The 19088-nt window shown below is 48.8% G+C and overlaps 1 protein-coding gene across 7 annotated transcripts in view; it reads left to right on the top strand.

Moving 5' to 3' along the window:
* Positions 1-19088, top strand: part of ATP10A (ATPase phospholipid transporting 10A (putative)) — a 183039-nt gene that overhangs the window by 54807 nt on the left and 109144 nt on the right. The window lies entirely within an intron of this gene.

Here is a 19088-nt window from a genome sequence, read left to right on the forward strand (position 1 = left end):
GCAGAGATGGGCATATGTGATGTCTGTGTGGTGCACTTTGCCCGATTTCTGTTCTGTTCTCAGGAGACAAGCATCCAGATGGAGAATTCCCAAATAACTCTTGGCCCAAAAGCAACATCTTACTGACTTGAAACAGGAAAATAACTTTGAAAGTTTCCCTGATGAACAAAGACGCCTTTGTGTGTGGTACTAGCCAGAGTCAGCCACGCGCCCCAGTCATGTGGCGCACGTGTTCCCGGTGCTGGTATAAGAGTGTGCCTGAGATCCCTCCCTGTGGATCACAGGGAGGGTCTCAGCCTTTGGCCCAGGCAAGTGGTGCTGCTCGCCAGGAATGGGGGTGTGCTGCCGCGTGGCCTCTGTATCCAACATGTGGGGTTCAGAGGTCAGTAAGGGAGCATTCCCCATGGCTGTTGGAGGTGCCTCTTCCACCTGGTGGTGCAAAAGGACCGCAGCTGGGTTCGCCGGAGGTGCAGCAGTGGCAGGGTGCTTTATAGAGCGGAAAGGTGTGATTTCCTTAGAAGCAGGCTGTTCCTTTTAAAATGAGCACGTTGAGGGCTGATGAATGGGGAACTAAGGGTGAGCGGCGTCGGCTGCCTGGGAGGTGAGTCTAAGCCAGTGTTCCGAGGCTCCTCTGGAGACTGGCGCCCTGTGGAGCTGAGCTCAGTCCTGCGCCCACTCTCCAGCCCCACGGTGCAAGCATCGCCACTGTTGTCCCTCCTCTGCAGATGAGGACCCAGGCTCAGACACGCACCTGGTGGTACAACGCGAGATGCTGACCCTGGGGTTGACCCTGGGGTCCGGAAGCTGCGGCCTGGGTGGTCTAAGATCCCGGTGTGCGCAGGACGGTACGTGTGGCCGGATGCCCCCAGAGCACCTCTGTGCCCCTGGGGTCGCGGCACTCACAGGACTGCCCTCCCTGGCTGAGGGGAGGCCATCACCCCAAAGAGTTTTCATTTGTTAAAATAAGTTCCCTAAGAGGGGACAGCTTTCCCCTTCACCCAGAGTGATGCCTACACCCTCCTGTGTGTGGCCGAAGCTCTAAGGGGGCAGGGTGAGGATGATGTGTCATCAAGTTACTCAGATACTCAGATCACAAGTGCTGACTCTACTTCTGTAAAAGCGCGTAGGCTCTGCTATTGTTGAGATACTAGGAATAAAATAAAACTGAAAAGTAGAGTTTAGTAAGGTGAGAAATAGTTAAAGTAGACATGTAGTGGTGTTTGAAATAAAATGAATTGTATTTGGACACATAGGAAGTCTCCCCAGTGTCGCAGGGGGGCTGCCTGACAGGTGCCCTGCGCTGACAAGTCTGCATCGCTGCAGGGTCTGGGGAGGCCCTCGGGGGTGCCTGGTGCAGGTGCCAGCCAGTGGCAGGACACGCCCACTGAATGGGGTTTTGTCCCCATGATCTGGAGACTGTTCTCTTGGTGAGTGTTGGTCATCAGTCCCCTGTGGCCCAGGAGACCTGGAAGCTGTCTTCCCAGATGGGAATGGCATTCTGTGGGAAGGAGAAAAGCCTTTCTCCTCCTGCTGCTGGGAACCTGCTGTGTCCTGAGCTGCCCACTCTGTGCCCGGGGCCTGCTGAGGGACGTCCGTGGATCGGCCCTTCTCCTGACAGTGACCTGCTCAGAGGTGTCCCTGGGCCTGGGGTTGCCTGTCCCAGCTTTCCTGGCAGCTGCTCGTGCCGGCGAGAAGCCTAATACACAGGTGTGTACCCTGTGAATTTTTTCCTGAAAAATGACATTTCCGATACTAAAGTTTCAAGAGCCACTGAAGGAGTTAGGCACCTGTCCAAGGTGAGTTTGAGTGAGTGCTGCTGCCCTTTCCACCCAGGAGGGCATTGTCCTGAGGCCCAGTTGGCACATTCCAGGGACAGCAGGTGGGTTCCCTGCAGAGGACACCTGTGCAGGGCACATGTAGCTGCAGCCACACCCAGGATGCCTGCCAGGCCGGGGGTCATGTGCCCCATGGAGAGAACCAGGGTGGTCTGCGGAAGGGTGAGTGCAGACCCTCTCTGAGGTGAGCCAGCCCCACATGTGCAGGGTCAGAGCCCCAACCCTGCCGTGGGAGCCCTGCGTGCCGGGTGTGGCTGTTTGCACAAGTGGGATCCGACGGCCGTGGCTGTGGCCATGTGTGTGAAGGAGCCTGTGACACTGTTCTTTGTGCCTGTTCTTTGGCTCCAGTACAAACCCTTTGCACAGGTCAAATTTTTCCCAGCGGATTTCATGACACATGACTTCAGTTAAGGAATAACATGGCTAAAGAAACATTTCCGGTTATATTGGGCAGTAATATTAGTGCTGGTACTTATCTGGCAGTCTTTGGGAAAATAAGTATTTCTATCAATAGCAGTAAAGACTGAAGCCAAAATCAGAAATCGAATTCAATGGTATTTAGACTGTTAGAGGCATAAGCAGAAGTCCAAACACATTAACATGATTTCTGTTCCTATTTACAAGCCCTTTCAACCACAAATCACTGAGGTGGGTTGAGGGAAGACCCGTCTGTCCCTCATCTCAGGAAGCTCCGTTGGGAGTGCAAAGTCGCCACGGTTGCGTGTTCAGGACCGGACCAGCTGGCAGTCCTTTCGCTGCGCGGCCTGTGGGGGTCACCCTGAGGCGCTCGGCCTCGTGGAGCGAGCTCAGCTGTGTGATGCTGAGGCACTGCTGAGGTGGGGAGACCCCCAGCTGGTTCAGCTCCTTGGAGGAGGTGTGCTTCTCAACTTTGCACATTTGTGTAGCACCAAAAGATATTCTGAATGTAACACGTAACCTATTCAATTTCCCCCAAAAAAAAAGAAAAAAATTTTTTTAAATAAAGATAGATGAGATGTATGTGTGTGTGTGTGTCTGGCTCTTTGCGACCCCATGGACTGTAGGACGCCAGGCTCCTCTATCCATGGGATTCTCTAGGCAAGAATACTGGAGTGGGTTGTCATGCCCTCCTCCAGAGGACCTTCCTGACCCAGGGGTCGAACCTGCATCTCTTGCGTCTCCTACGTTGGCAGGTGGATTCTTTATCATTTGTGCCACTTAATTTAGTAATTCCCATTTCTTAGCATTTTTGCCCCTAGTAACCTTAAACTGGAAAGCACAGGTTACTTTAGCTTCAAGCTTCCTTTCTCTGTGTGGTTTTGGAGCAGCTCTTCCCTCTTCCAGCCATGAATCTCGGGGTGTTGGCTTCACGCCTTTTGACTCTCAGCATCTTCGTTCTTAACGTGGGCGTGGCCTGCCCTCTCAGGGCACTGCAGGCACGTCTGGTGACAGGGACCCTGCACCCGTGGCACAAGGAGAAGGGGACCGTCGGCATGGCTGAGCTCGCTATGTGCTGCCCGAGGAGGGGGTTAAGTCTGTTCTGAGTTCCAGCACTGTTGCTCGTTTTCAGAAAATTATTGGGTGAAATCAGTTTCCTGAGGTTACTGCCACCATTACCGCGCCATTCCTGGAGGCAGTTGGGATCGGACTCCCAACCTGTGAGTTCCAGAGGTGTCTTCCATCATGCAAACTGCATCAAAAAAAATGTCACTGGAGCATAGTTCATATTTTAACACCCCTTCTGTTCCGGGGCTGAATCTTCTGAAGGACAGAGCTTGTTTGAGGTCATTCACTGTGCTTGCCATGATCGAGGGACGTCTGCAATAAATACATTGTGGAGAAATGTTACTGCAATGCTTTTTAGGAGAACTTTATATGGAGAAGAGGTTGCTTGTGTGATTCCTTATTCTCCTTGGCGGGAGAACTCGCCGTGGTGTTGGTCAGGGAATGACCCGAAGGTCTGTGCTTCTCCATAAGCCCTGGAGCAGACACCCCTGACACCATACCCCAGTGGATGGAAAAACTTCTCTAGCCTGTAGTCTCCTCGAATGTCAGACGAGGGGATTTGTCGTGAGTAAAGGCTTCTCATATTCAAAATTCAGATTCAGAGGAGGGGGGAACTCTGGTGAATCGGGGACCTGAAGTCAAACGTGTCTCCCATCCAACATGCATGCTGGCTGGGTGGCCATGGGCCTCTGTGCGCCTGGACTGGCCTGGGTCCATCCGGGTCCATGGAGAGCGGCCCAGGCTCTTCCATAGGCACTTGGAGAAGAGCAGCCATGAGCCCTGAGTGGGTCCCACAGGGCGGAGCATCTCGGAGAGAGCCTGAGTCTGCGGGGCTGTGGGCCCTCAGCGGGAATGGTGGCATTGGTGTGTGCAGGGGGAGAGCTGACACTGGCCTCAGGCTGGTTCTCACTCACCCTGAGGCTGAGAGGAGCCTGGAGGGAGCTTCGTGCCTCCTGCTCTCCTGGGGCCTGCCTCACTGTCAGCAATGAGGACCTGCCGTCATTTTAGCAAGTAGAGCAGAGCCCAAACACGCCAACCAAGAACAGTGACCGTTCCTTCGCAGGGGCCTAGCGACCAGGGAAAGGAAGGTGGTTTAAGCAGAGGGAACTCATACCCAGAGAAACAGCTGCTAAGGAAGGGACCACGAAGAATGACTCACAGGAGCTCAGGGAGCAGTGAACCTTCAGAGGGGAACTGGGGAGGATAGAGCTGAAGATAGGAACAAATCCTGTAAAAGTACCTAGGAGTGAACTGCACAAGAAGGCTCAAAACCTGCGTGATGACAACGGCAGTATCTCTGAAGGATGTATTCAATAAGCCAGCAGGAGGCTTCCTGTCGCCATGGGTGGGAGAGTGAGTTCTCCAAGAAGAGGGTGCTTGTGTGTGTGTGTGTGTGTGAGTGGGTCTGCCTGCAAGGTTCTCTTGGAATTGAATAAAATGGCCTTAGAGTTTATAATGCCCCGATATAGCCAAGGCTTTATTTATTCATCTGCTGCCTGGCATGTGGGATCCTAGTCCCCGACCAGGGAACGAACCTACGTTCCCTTGCATCAGGAGCAGAGTCCTGACCCCTGGACCACCAGGGAAGTTCCAAGATATTTTTAGGAAGATGAAGCAGGAGGGACTTTTCCCATGGTTGGTGGAACCAGGGCTGCATCATCAAACTGTCTGTGACCTGCAGGGGCCGGCACAGGCAGGGCAGGAAACACGCGGCCTCACCAGCATGCCAGCCAGGGTCTGCCAGAGGGCTGCCTCCATGCAGGTGAGAGGGGCTCCCAGGGGGGTGTTGACCCCCACACTGTGCAGTGGATCCCAGTGTCAGAGTGTGGACAGGAGAAAGACAGGATGAACCCCTGATATGTGGCATTACATGTGAGAATTGTAGAGTGGGCACTGAAGTTCAGTGGGAAAGGACTGTTTAGTAAATAGTGTTTATCCAGTTGTGTGACTGGAGGAAACAGCCTTGGGACCCTCAGATTGTACTATATGAAAATGCAGATCAGTTTGTTTGAACACTTGGATATTAGAAAAGAACACTGCACTCACTCACTAAAACTGAAGAAGTAATATGTCCAGTCTAGGAGCATGCGGGACTTTCTCAACGGGCCTAGAAAACTCACACATTTAACTACATAAAAATTAAAACTTATATGACAAAATATATACAAGCAAATATTTTTAAAAAGTTGTTAGAGAAAATTGTTTTCTAGGTAAAAGAAAAGGGGTTAATAGTTTTAATACAAAAGCTCTCACAAATTAAGTTGTCATGAATAGAATACCAATAGGAAAAACAGCTGGAAAATAGGTAGTTAATCTCCAGAAGAGCAGGTTATGGGAGGCAGGCGGGAGCTGTAAAAAGGTAATGGGTCCTGTCTGCCTATTAGACTGGCAAGGAGGCTGAAAGGAGGAGAACGCAGTAGCTACTTTTTACAGAAACAAGGGGGCGGGTACTCTTGGGTACCAATGGAGAAATATGGATTGTTTCAGCCTCTTAGGAAAATTGTTAAAAAACACCAGATCTCTCCCAGCTTTAAGGCATCAGCTGAAAGAATGTGGACAGTTTGCTCATTTTGTGAGAATGTCATACCAACCAGTGAATTAATGTACAAGAAATGACCTTGGAAACTCTACAGGTTCCCCCAAAGTGTTTTACATGCTTTACAAATGGGCAGTATTATTATTGAGATGAAGAGTCTTGCTCCCCACGGTCCTGATGTCTCCTGAGCTATTTTGAGACTGTCTCATGAAACTCAGAAAAGACTGAAATAGAAATGATTTGTCCAAAAAAAGTTTTGTAACTCAAGAGGTTGAGTTAAGAGGTTCCTAAGTGGTCTTGCTTTTTTAGGCATCATTGTGCTGTCACAAGCTGGCACATCCCCTGGGAAAATTCCTTCCTTCTGTGTATGCAGTGTGACATTGCAGTGAATGATCGCATGGTCCCAGCATAGTCCAGTGTGGACTGGGAAAGTCAGCAATCTTCATTCTAAAGAAGCTAGAAGCCCTGTAATCTGAGGTGAGAACAGCCAGCATCCTCTGACATTTAGTATGAAATTCCAAATCCATTAGCATGTCTCACCGAAGGAGCAGCTGTTTTGGTTTAGGGTAGAAGGGACACGTTCTGGACATTACACAACAGATTTGGGTCGAGTTCCTGCTGCAGAGTTTGCCACTTTTGCTTCAGTGCTGAGTCCTCACCCATATGGTTTTCAAAATATGTTGGTTCTGTAAGGGTTTACTTAATAACCCACTTTCCTGCATGCCCATCCAGATGCCCGAAAGCAGTGGTCCTCTACCTGGGTGGTGTCCTCCTGGAGGACCTGGGCTGATGGGATCTGTGGTGATGGCCCTCTGTGGAAGGAACAGTCTGGCCCCAGACACCAGGGGAGCTGAAGCTTTGAAGCCATTGTCTCTCTCATTTTGGGCTCTTCCCTTCTCTGCCTGTTGTGTAATTGTTACGCACCAGGGTTCTTGGCCTCCTTGATCAACAGAAATTGATCCGAGGCCAGACAGGAAATTCAGCAAAGACTTTATTGGGCCCCACTAGGGGAGCGGCAAGCTGGCTACTTTATATGGTGTATTCATGCATTGGAGAAGGAAATGGCAACCCACTCCAGTGTTCTTGCCTGGAGAATCCCAGGGACAGGGGAGCCTGGTGGGCTGCCATCTACGGGGTCACATAGAGTCGGACACGACTGAAGCGACTTAGCAGCAGCAGCAGCAGCAGCAGGGGAGCAGCAAGCTGGCTCTTTATATGGTGTGTTCAGGGGTCTGGCTAAAGGGGTGGCTTAGGTGGTTTGCCCACCTTTGCTCCCACCCCGTGCTTTTGCTCCTGGCTCTTTGAAAGTGGCAGTTGCGGGTTTTTTCTTTTTGTCTTTTTATATCTTGTCCATAATTTGCCCCAACTGCATGTATGCGGTTATTTTTAGTCCCTTATAGTTTCTTTTATTTTGTAGCTCAAGGAGACATTTGTCCAGGTGCAGGTATGGCAGCAGAGGGTCCCAGACTCCAGGCCTGTCTCATAAAGAGTCTATAATAAATTTGGGGTAATTTCAGAATCTTGAGGGGTCTTTTTAAAGTGCTGTGAAAACTGTCTCTGTCTTTCCTTCTCCACGCCCCAGTGCCCACTATCCCACACTGCCTCATTTGTCCACAATCTGAATAATGAATCCAGGGAAGGTTTTCTTATCCTCAAGGCACCAGGCCTTGGCACAATTATTCCATAAGATTCTTGGATCTCTTGCTGTGAACCTCCCATTGAGGGCTTGCTTCATCCTGTTTTCTCATTCATTCTGTTGCTTAAAAAAGCTTTAAAAAGTGTTGAATAGCTCTCTCCTTTGAGAGCCAAAGTAGTACTTTCCTAGGGCCATGGTTGGGAGACGTTGGTCTAGTTGGATTGCGTGTTTGGTTAGTTCTCTGGTCTTCCCTTTTTCTTGAAAATGTGTTCTGTGGAACTTTCTAGATACTTTACATTTGATTCTACCTCGACCTTGAACCGTTTGGAGGAAAAGAACATGCATTCAACTGTATGCATGCATGATGACATTGCTGGCCAACTCTATTTCTGTTGGCTTAGTAAATAAAGCACGACCTTAGTTGGAGCTTGCCTTTCTTACACAGGGGATGTTTCAGCAGTAGGAGATGTGGTAAGCTGAGAGACCTGAGGCAGTCTGATGTTTGGAAAGAGCGTTCGCTTTACAGGGGCTGTTCCGTGTCAGTGCCTCATACAGGATGCTGCAAGCCACCCGCCGTACTTTCTCTGTGACTCTGCACGGAGCACTGCCCGTACCGTGCCCCGCGCCCCACTCCTTAACTGCTCTGAGAAGTTGCATCTTTCTAAGTTAACAAAACAAAATCCCAGCTCTTGCTTTAGTTACAAACAACAAATTAAATGTTAAATGTAACTTTTCTGTTCATTTGTAGTGTATCTGGTTTTATTAGTTAAAAAAAAAAGAAAATCCCTTCAAAAGTAACAGTAGGGAGAACATCACACCAAAATCACACAAAACTCCAACCATGGGCCTGACCCAAGGCCTGAGCCTGGCCTTGCTTTCTGCTGTGCCTCTTACTGGGGGGAGTCCTTTCTTCTGTGACGAAGGATGTACACCTGGGCACCCTCTATGGAGACCCTGGCCCAGTGCCAGGTGTCACAATTAGCTAGATCCTTCCAGAACCAGCTACTTAGTACCATGTGCAAGTATTTTTGAGGGAGGGATTTTGCAAAAACAGGGTGGGCGCCTTTGTGCAGAAGACACACACACTGGGGAGCTGCCCTATTTGAAAGAGGTCTGTTGGTCCACAGCCCACAGCCTCGCTGCCAGCAGTGTGAAGTGTGCCCTGCCCAGGGCAGGAGTGCCTGTCAGAGCCGCCACGTCACCCGGAGCCGTGAGAGTGACCCTCTGCTCAGCTCTGCTCACAGCCTGCCTGCCGCCCTCAGCCCCAGGGGGAGTCACAGGGGGTCCTGCCCACCGGCCGTGTTGAGCACCAAGCCGCCCCTCCGTTTGCCCAGGCTCATTGAGGCACACTGCCCAGTTTTAGCCAATATGACAACTTTGTGACTTTTGACTTTGGACACGGCCCCCCTGGTTGTTTGCAAATAGGCAGGTGTTTTGGCAGATAGACTGAAATGTTACTGGGTGGGGTGGTCAGACACCACATGCATCTGAAACCGTCTGCCTGTCCACCCCCTTTCAAGCATAACAATATTTTATTGTGTTGGCCAAAAAGTTCCTTTGATATTTTAACTAAAAATAAAAGACACATTTTTCATTTTCACCAAGACCTTTATTGAAAGTCTTCACCATTTTGCTCCACTACTTTTTCTGCTGTTTTTCAGACAATGTCATAATTCTGTCTTCCCAAAACTTTTTATCTTTCTGAGCAAAGAACTGTTCCAAGTGCCTTTTACAGTCTTCCAGGGAATTGAAATTGTTTCCATTAAGAGAATTTTATAAAGACCAAAATAAATGAACATCAGAAAGTGCAACGTCTGGTGAATACTGCAGATGAATCAGAACTTCCCAGCCAAGCTGTAACAATTTTTGCCTGGTCATCAAAGAAACATGCAGTCTTGTATCCTGATGGAAGATTATGTGTTTTCTGTTAACTGTTTCTGGACACTTTTATTCGAGTGCTGCCTTCAGTTGGTCTGATTGGGAACAGTATTTCTTGGGATTAATCATTTGGTTTTCCGGAAGGAGCTTGTAATAGAGGACTTGCCTTCCAATCCGTCCATATGCACAACATCACCTTCTTTGGATGAAAATCAGCCTTAGATGTGGTTGGTGGTGGTTCATTTCGCTAGCCCCATGGTCTCTTCCATTTCACATTACTGTGAAGTATCCACTTTGCATTGCCTGTCACAGTTTGTTTTAAAAACGAACATTTTTGGGACCGTTAAGTAGAGAATCGCATGTGGAAATATGGTCAAGATTTTTTTTGATTAACTTGTGCGGAACTCAGACATCAAAGAGATGAACATAACTATGCTGTTGTAAATGATTTTCAACACTTGATTTGGATATTTTGAGTATGTCAGCTTCTCTCGCGCATGGTTTAACATTGATTGTCCTCAGGGTTCTCATTGATTTGACCTCTGTCAGCTTCAACTGGTCTACCTGACCATGGAGCATCATCCAGCTTTCGAGAAAGCTCCAGCACAAAACTTCACCAGCCACTTGTGACGTGTTCGATCAGTCACAGCACCTTCTCCATACACTGCACGAATCTTTCTTCTTTTAGCATTTCAGTTGCGTTTTTACCTTTCTTGAAATAATAAAGTGTAATATGCCAGAAAAGTTGCTTTTTTCTTCCATCTTCATTATTAAAATGGCTACATGAAAAATCAGTTTTGATAAATTTTTTTTTAATTGCATGCTAATATGACAGCTGTCATAATTCAATCTTAACCTTTTGGACAACCCAGTATTTTCAGATCATATTGGTTTCTGTGTTGTATAATTTAAAAGATAAGAAAAAAATGAGCTTTTGGCATAGAATTTTGCCAAATTGTCTTCCTTAAGCCACCCAATTGGGCTTCTCAGGTAGCTCAGTGGGTAAAGAGTCCATCTGCAATGCAGGAGATGCAGGAGACACAGGTTCGATCCCAGGATTGGGAAGATTGCCTCGAAGAGGGCATGACAACCCAATCCAGTATTCTTGCCTGGAGAATCCCGGGCGGGCTATGGTCCATAGGGTCGCAAAAAGTCGGACACGGCTGAAGCGACTTAGCACACACGCAAGCAGGCCACACAATTGGGTGTATTTTCAAAACCAGACCTCCCCCAGGCCTCTGGGGCCCTGGAGTTGGGCAGATGTGGTCGTCACTGTGCCTCTTTCTGGGTGTGACTTTGGACAGGCCAGTCTGTCCATCCATGAGTGAATATTAGGACTCACTACCTTCTGAGTGAGGACTGTGTGTGTTAATAAGTGCCCTGCATGCTGCTTGCTCCTGGTGAGGGCTGCACTTGGTGGGGGCTCACCTCCCCTCCTGCTGTTCTGTTGTTAGCATGATGTTAACATGATATGTTGGTGCTGACGGAAACCTGGTCTCAGCCTTCAGCTGGTGTTGGCTGAAAGCCTTGTCCCAAGCCATTGTGGAGGTGGCCCACTTCTGGAAAACATTTCCCCATCTTTCAAGAGACTGAACTCTCACTTAGGCAGGCAGGAAACATGCTCGAGTGGTAAACAGGTTTGGACAGGGAACAAGAAGGACCAGGGGTGTTTGGAATGGTGGCCTTTGACCTTCGGGGCTATGCCATATTCAAGTGTGTGCCACTGGAGGTTGAGGCGCGAAAAATACAGTGACCGTGAGCACACATTTGGTGATTGTTTGTCCAGGTATGAGCACTTGGCAGTGGCAGTACAGCCTCTGAACCCCTGCCTGTGGCAGTGGGTGGGCTCTGGGGTCTTGGGTACGTGTTCATCCCTGGGCTTCCAGCCCCCTCCCTCTGCCCTGCCCGCCTGCCCAGCCCCTCGCTAGCTTCCCCTGATGGACATTCCCTCCCTCCTCACTCCTGTCTGAGCTGATACTTATCACTGTTCTTTCTAGCCAGCTCTCTCCCCCGTAATCACCCTCATGGCGCCCATGGGTGGGGGTCCTGTCACCTTCATGCGAGAACCCCGAGGGCCTCTCTCTATCTACCTTGGTCTTCAGAGCATCTCCCACCAGCACACCACCATGCCTGCCAGCACTTGGACTCCGAATTGCTCCCAGCTGGACTGTGTTCCATTCCATAGCACGCCCACGCCAAGGTGAGGTCGCTGGTCACACCAAGGCTGGAGACCTGGACACCCTGTGACTGACTCCTCTAATCATTTGTGGTGTCCAGTCATCACTTGTACAATGAAACTCCCTTGCAGGATCTCTCTTTCCTGTTTCTGTGTCCCAAGTCTTATGATCTCTTTTGCTATCCCTTGCCTTAGCTTTGGTTTGGTCACTGCCCTTCTATCCTCTCCCTAAATTCCACTCTTTAATATAAGTAGTCCTCTTGGGGTGGGGTATGGGTTACCCTAAGATTTTTTTCATCCTTTAGGAGATAAATTCAGATGCCCCCTCTTCCAGGAGGCACTCCCAGATGGCCTAATCAAAACAAGTGTTCTTCCTCTCAGCCTTGAAATGTACTTAAAAATACAAGTGAGAGAATTGTACTTTCTTCTTTAATCCCTTGTTTTCAAGTGGATCTGCTCAAATCTTAAAAACCCTCCCATCTCTTATTTTTCTTCCTCATTCTTTCCTGCCCATCCAAACCCAAGACACACTTCTTCACTGGTTGGTCTTGTTCAGGGAGAGACAAGTTTAGGGGAGGGAGACATCAAGGGAGGTGAGGGAGATGTGCTTTATCTACCCCTGTACCCCCATCGCCAGCCCCTGAGCAGCATGTGGGCATGGTGAGGTGGAAAGGACGTGGGGACTTCCCATGTGTGGTTGTGAAAAGTATATGCAATTGAATTAAAGCCAGTATTTCTTGAACATAAGAAAGTATACGGTAAGATATGGCCACATAAAGTCAGACAATGTATCATTAAGTCAAATATGTATCCAAGTTATAAGCATTACAGACTTCTCATTCATTTCCTAAATTACTGAGAAGTGGAAGAGGCAGGCATCTCCAGCAGTAAGATGTCCTGGGAAGTGGGCTCCATGCATGCGGCATGGGTATTTCATGGAGACGTTTAGAACAGTGGGCAGCCTGCCTCCTGGCTCCAACTGGAATGGTTGTGTCGTGTTACAAGGGAGGAGTCACCTGCTATGCAGAATCAGAAATCATCTTCCCCTCCCTCCTCCTTCCAGCCAGGAGGACGCGTATGTTCATAAAGCCATAGGCTGGGATGGAGAGCAGGACAGTGACAGCCCGGTCTGTCCCTGTAGACGGAGGGGCAGTGGGTCACCAGGGATGTTAACTGGTTTCTCAAATTTGGAATCTATTGTCAACTTAAAAAAACAAAAAATATTCTTTTGCTGTTAGGGAAAATGGTACTCTAATAACCTAAATGCAAATCCATTTGAAAACAACACAGTAAAGATCAAAGTAAAGTTCCCTCAATTCCTACAAGTGCCTTTTAAAAAAAACTTTATCAGTTTGGTTTTATTCCTTCTCTACATTGTTACCAAGTCCAAGCTCATACTACTTGCCACAGGACAGGCCATCAAACTGAGGAATGAATTGCTGTTATTTATAAAGCGGGCAGACCAAGAAGGTGGCGGACTCCTGCCCCAAAGAACCTGAGTTAGATTTGAGGCTTCTTTTATACTAAACAAGGAAGTAAAGTCAAACATTTCCTGGTCCTGGTCAACCTCTGGAGGGGAAGTGTTTGTTTCTTTTCTCCCTGCAGTCATTCACAGGTGGGCCTAGTCAGGATGTTTCCTGTGAGAGCTAAACAAAGGTATTTTAGCTTAATGCTCACTATCTGGGAAGCAGGGTTTCCAGAGGTGGGCCATTATCATTTAAGCTTACAGGCAACATCTGTTTAGTGGTTAACTTGAAGCAAAAGCAATAGAATACAAAAGTTAAAGCAACAGATCCACTATGGAGTCAGATTTGTTGAAAAACCTTAGCCATTGCAGAGACAGGACCACAACTGGAGAGGGGCCATGAATGAGGCTGAACTGGTGGGAGTTCTGATACATTTCAAAGCATAAATCATTAACAGAACGTTTCTGAGCAGGAGTCCTTGAATCCAAAGAGCTACATGAAAGTAACAAAGCATCTTCAGGCAAAAACATGCTTTTCAACTGCTTAAAATAATTCCTGTAAATCCTGTAACTCAGTTATCTCCTCTTACTGGAATTATTTTCTTAGTAATCTTAAAAACACAACTAGCACAAATAAATAGATTATCAGCCTAAACAACAGATCAAAAACGATGATGTGAGCTTAGAATTTTGTTTACTGCTTGTCTTTAAATAAAATTTGTCACTGGTCCCTTTAATATTTCCTTATTTCTTCACCCCTGCATTGTACTGTTTTGCACAAAAAAGGCTCAGATAAGAACTGCAAAGCTCAGCAGGACTAATAATAAACAGGGTTAACTGATTGTCCCAGAAGAGGAAAGCTAATCATAGAACAGATCTTGGAAATTATTTAACACTTTCACTTTACAGCTGAGCAAACAAGAGGCCAAGAGGTGAGGGCTTTGGTGCAGAAAAACCAGCGGCAGTGTGTCCCTCGAAGAAAAGACTCAGGCCCCGTTTCAGCTCGGTCCCCTCCCCCACTCCCCGCCCCATCTCAGAAGAATCACAGTTTCCCACCAGTGGCCCTTGAACCCTTGGGGGCAGACCCCTCAGGACACCTGAGAGAGGCACTCAGCTGATCGGAAGGACGGTTGTCATTCCCGTGGAGGGTCCCACCCCGCGTTTGTAATGGGATGATGTGGACTACATGTTTTCAGGTTTGCCCACGTTTTGATGTGTTATGCATACCCTCTGTTGGGCTCCTTCCTCTGTGGTTGGATTTTAAGCAGTCTTGCTCTGCATTCTTTTCCTGTGAGATAGTCCTTTTCTCATTTGGGCTCCCCTGGTAGCTCCGAGTTTTTCTCAGGTATACGTATTCTGAAGCTGAGTGTGGTTTTCTTGTTGGCTGCACCCTGCGAGGACTGCGCCCCTGGGCAGGGAGCCGTCTCTAGCTCCTGCCTCTGTGCAGAAGGTCAGGATTGTCTGCATTAGCTTTCTCCTGCTGTGTGATGAGTTACTATAAACCCAGCAACTGGAGACAACTCTGCTGTGTGCTGTAGAGTTACCGGGAGCAGGATGCAGGCGCGTGCTGGCCAGGTGCTCTGCCCTGGGCCTCGCCCGGCTGCGGTCTGGGTGTTGGCCTGACATGTCTCGTCTGAGGCCTGGTCCTCTTCCAGGCTCACTAGATCCTTGATGGAGTTTCGCTCAGGTGCTGGTCGGCCTGGGCCCTGCTCTTGCTGGCTGAGTGCCAGTGGCCCCCTGGCTCTGGCCACGTGGCCCCTCCGTTGCTCACTGCAGTTTTCCGTCTGACTCGCCATCTCTGCTTGAGGTCCAGTGTACAGGGGTCCTATGGTTCCGTCAGGCCCACTCGATGGTCTCCCTGCTAATGAGCTCGTAGCCCACTGATGGGGCACCTTCACTGCACGTGTAGGAGTGACTCCTGCGGCACCCCAGCTGACTCGGGGGACCGGCAGGGCACGCCCACTAGGGCTGCGGGTCTGGGGGCATCTCAGAATCCTGCCAGCCAATGAGGCAGCCCCTGCGCTCAGAAGGAGTATCATCAGGCACACTGCACGGGGCCACTTGTACAGTAAGGTGCTGTAGGCAGATGCATAGTGTCTAAACCTTGTGTCTCGGGTGGATGCCCTGGCCCCTGGCAGAGTGCAGGTGCCTGCCTGGTGGAGGTTAAAATTCAGGAGTTCGCAGGGCACCCATGGGTGGTATACACTCCTGAGACTTTTCCTGTACAGAAGGGTGGTTGCGTGTCTTGTCCACCCTAGATAGCATCCACCATGACCTGAAGAAACAGAAGCCGGTCCTAAAGCATTTAGCTGCTGCTTCTGACATCAGTGCTCTTAGGAGGCCGTGTTGCTGTATCACTGGGGTTCATTTCTCTCTTCCCTGCGGTGCTTCTCCTGTGCACAGAGGGGCCTGTGGGGCGTTGGCCTGTGCAGGAGGCTCCCGGGGCCACGCCCTGAGTCCCCTAGCCCCTGCTGCCCCCTCTTCCTGCTCTCCCGGCTGGGGGCACCCGTCCAGCGGGAGTCAGGGAATGGACATTGTCAGGTGCTGGTCGGCTCATACTGCCGCAATGGTGCACAGACGGGGCGGCTCACACACCAGAAATTTATTCTTGTCCTATCTGGAGCTGGATGTCCCAGATAAGGCGCTGACAGGACCTCTCCCTGGCTCACCCATGGTGGTCTCTCCGTGTGCTCACATGGTCCCCCGCACACGGATGCCTAGTGTCTCCCCCTCTTAGAAGTGCTCCGTTCGTGTTGGACTGGGGTCCCGCCCTGTGACCTCGTTTAGACTCAGTCACCTCTTTTAACGACTGTATGTCCAAATACAGTTGCTGAGGCTACTTACATATAATATGTATGTTATATGTATGGTATCTGTTATATATGTGTAGACATACACATGTAATATGTAACACGGTATATACATTATACCGTGTATGTTACTTTATGATGTATATGACATATCTATAATGAAAATGAGTAAGAGTGACACAGGCAGGGATGTTACCGGATCAGCGTCGGGTGCAGGCTTGGTGCTGGAGCTCCCGCTGGGGCAGTCGGCGGGGCCGTGGGGCTTGCGTGAGGAGTCTTGGTCTGCAGAGGAGAACAAGCTCTGTGCCATATTCGGCCCCAGGTGCCTCCGGAGCCTGGGTTTCCCGGGTCCCCGTGAGCTGCAGGGCCTCTCTCCTTCAGGCCCAGAGTGGCCTGATGCCGCTCGCTTTGTTCTCGTGCCTGCAGGCGTGGGGGCCGCTCCTGCCAGGACGGGCACTGAGGTCTCGCCGTTGCTGTTTCCAGGGCGGGGGTGGTGAGGGCTCCTCCAGACTCAGAGCCTCCACAGTAACTTTGAGAAGTTGCTGTTTTAAAGACATGCTCTGCTGGAGTGGCCAAGCTAATGTTCTAAGATTTCAAGGCAGATGGACAGTGACTTCGTGTTTGACGAGTTCTGTAAATGGAGCATGGTGAAGATAAATTGAGCCAGATGGGGTTCCCTGCCCCGGCCACCCATCCCCAGGGCAGGGACCCAGTCTCCCGGCAGCTGTCACTCTGGGCCGCACAGCTCTCTGAGAGTGTACTGTTGCCTCAGGGACTGCACAGGGACATAACTTCTGGATACTTTCTCCAGGAAAGGACACAGGCCCTTGAGATGCCTCTGTGGCTTCTGTGGGAAGCCGACAAAGGGTCCTGAGGAGGAAGAAAGACTGAGAAGCTAATGTTAGAATGTTTCTAATGGTAGAAAGTCAAAGTCTGACCTTCAGAAGAGAAAATAGGAACACAGTTAGGTGATGTTTCGTCTCAGTCCACTGGAAGGTGGTCAGACTGTGACGGCGAGCGAGCAGTGCCCTCGGGCGGGCCGGGGGACTGTCCAGCTGGGGGACGCTCATCTGAACAGTGTCCTGGCCTTGGAGGGGATGCTGGGCCGGGAGCCCCATTGGCGGCTGCAGGCCACAACCCCCAGGGGGCGCTGTCTAGTGCTTTGGTTTTGCATTTGGCTTTTACTTTTTTTGATTTCAACAGTCACGGTTCCAAAAGTAAAAGGCATTAAGAACAAGTAATAAACATGTACAAGAAATTACAAGAAATGAGTTTCATAAATTGCAAAATAATATCTTACAATTTAGATAAGCTGGTCAAGTATTATTTGAATACACACCATGTTTGATAAAATTGCATTACCTCTCTTCCTCTTTTAATATTTGTATGTACACCTTGCATTTAGTTTTGAGGACAAAGTTGTATCTAATTTGTCTTTGTTGGCTCTGTAGCAACCAAACTACTGTGCTCATGAATTAGAGGAATGCAAGAAAACAGAGGCTTTACAACAGCTTCTTCAGTTTTCAGCACCTGGACATTTGCCATGGGTGCCCTCAGAATAAAATATAAGTCTGACACTCAGGACTGGTCGCCAGAACTTGGGAGTCAGGTGAGACCCAGACTCACTGCTGAATTGGTCTCTGAGAACTCAGCTGAGGAAAGTCACTTTATGAGACAGGGGCCACTGAGAGGGTGAGGGTGCAAGTGGAATGTGTTTTAGGGCTCTTTATTTTCCTGACAATATAGCCCAGAGGATTTTTTGATTCAGTTTCCATCATGTAGAATGATATCTTGAGATAGAGTCTTGGTTCTTTGTTTATTTATAAATGTGGACAAGACTGTCTCCAACGAACTCTTAAAATGTCCTTTGTAGGGTTAATGAGCTCAATTTTCCAGAGTAAAAAATCTAAGCAGAAATATACACATAATGTTTTCATCCTGGTATCTATTAACCAATGGTAACTAACAGATGCTGAAAGCTGAGTGTGGTGGCAGTGTTCTGAGTGATTATCCACTTCATCTTGAGTGACATGGGGAAGATCCGTTTCTGTGGGCTCCATCCTGCAGATGGTGCAGAGATTCTACTATCTGTATCTGTGACTTTGTCTTGTGTCGGGACCTCATAAAAGTGAGATTGTGTAATAGTTGTCCTTTCGTGACTGACTGATTTCACTTGGCATAATGATCTCCGAGTTCATCCATTTTGTAATGAGTCAGAATTTCCTTCCTTTTCATGGCTGAATAATATTCCACTATATTCCCTTGTGGCTCAGCTGGTAAATCCACCTGCAATGTGGGAGACCTGGGTTCAATCCCTGGGTTGGGAAGATTCCCTGGAGAAGGAAAGGCTACTCACTCCAGTATTCTAGCCTGGAGAATTCCATGGGCTGTATAGTCTATGGGGGTCACAAAGAGTCAGACAGGACTGAGTGACTTTCACTTCACTTCATGTGGATTTATGACATTTTGCTCATCTCTTCATCTATTTTTGGGCATTTGGGTTGTTTCTACCTTTACGCTACAGGAAGTAATGCTGCTATGAACATGGGTAGGCAAATATCTATACAAGTCCCTGATTTTAGTTCTTTAGAGATACATACCTAGGAGTGGAAAATTTAGTCATTTTATTTTTTTTAATTAATTAATTTTGACCAGGTAATGGCAGTGGGATCCCAGTGACTGAACATGCAGCCTCTGCAGGGAAGTGCTGAGTCCTAACCACTGGACCACCAGGGAAGTCCCCAGTTTAACCATTTTAAAGTGAATAATTAAGTAGCATTTTGTGTGTTTAAAGTTGTGCAACCATGACCACTACCTAGTTCCAGAACGTTTTAATCACCCCAAATGGAAACCTGTACCCAGTAAATAACTTCTCCTCATCTCCCTAACCCCTAGAGGGTGGCCACCACGAATCCATATTCTATTGCCATGGATGCCTGTTCTAAATATTTCATGTAATTGGAGTTACACTGGTTGTGGTCTTCAGGAATCTTCTTTTTAAGTGCTTCTCTTTTCAAAATAATTAATTTTTGGTCGCCCTGGGTCTTTGTTGCTGTGTGCAGCCTTTCTGTAGTTGCGTCCGCAGGAGGGGAAGGTGTTCTTCATTGTGGTACATGAGCTTCTTGTTGTAGAGCACAGAAAATGGCCATGATCATCTCGGTCACGGCACACTGGCCTAGGTTGCTCTGTGGCATGTGGAATCTTCTTGAACCAGGGATTGAACCCGTGTCCCCTGCATTGGCCGGCAGATTTTTACCTGCTGTGCCA

Source organism: Bos grunniens, chromosome 21 (assembly GCF_055505025.1).
Source record: "Bos grunniens cultivar Pamir isolate PY7600 chromosome 21, Bosgru_T2T1.0, whole genome shotgun sequence".
In the NCBI taxonomy this organism is placed as follows: domain Eukaryota; kingdom Metazoa; phylum Chordata; class Mammalia; order Artiodactyla; family Bovidae; genus Bos; species Bos grunniens.